This window comes from Penaeus monodon, chromosome 31, assembly GCF_015228065.2.
Source record: "Penaeus monodon isolate SGIC_2016 chromosome 31, NSTDA_Pmon_1, whole genome shotgun sequence".
Classification (NCBI taxonomy): domain Eukaryota; kingdom Metazoa; phylum Arthropoda; class Malacostraca; order Decapoda; family Penaeidae; genus Penaeus; species Penaeus monodon.
The window spans coordinates 14,302,860-14,303,072 of NC_051416.1; positions in this window are offsets into that span (position 1 = coordinate 14,302,860).

Sequence of the window (213 nt, forward strand, 5' to 3'; positions counted from 1 at the left end):
GACTGCTCCCTTCCAGCGTCTCCGCGCCCACAGAAAGGGGGCGAGGCAGGAGTTAATAAAGCAAGCTCGTGTTGGTTAAAGAGTTCATCTCCTTCGTTTTCCCGGAGTTTTGCCGCTTGATTAATCTTGCTTGCTGGGTAATCAAGTCGGGAAATTGGAATGTGTTGGAGGCGATCTTGTCGTTGCGAGATTTTGTTACTTTTAAATTTTTAT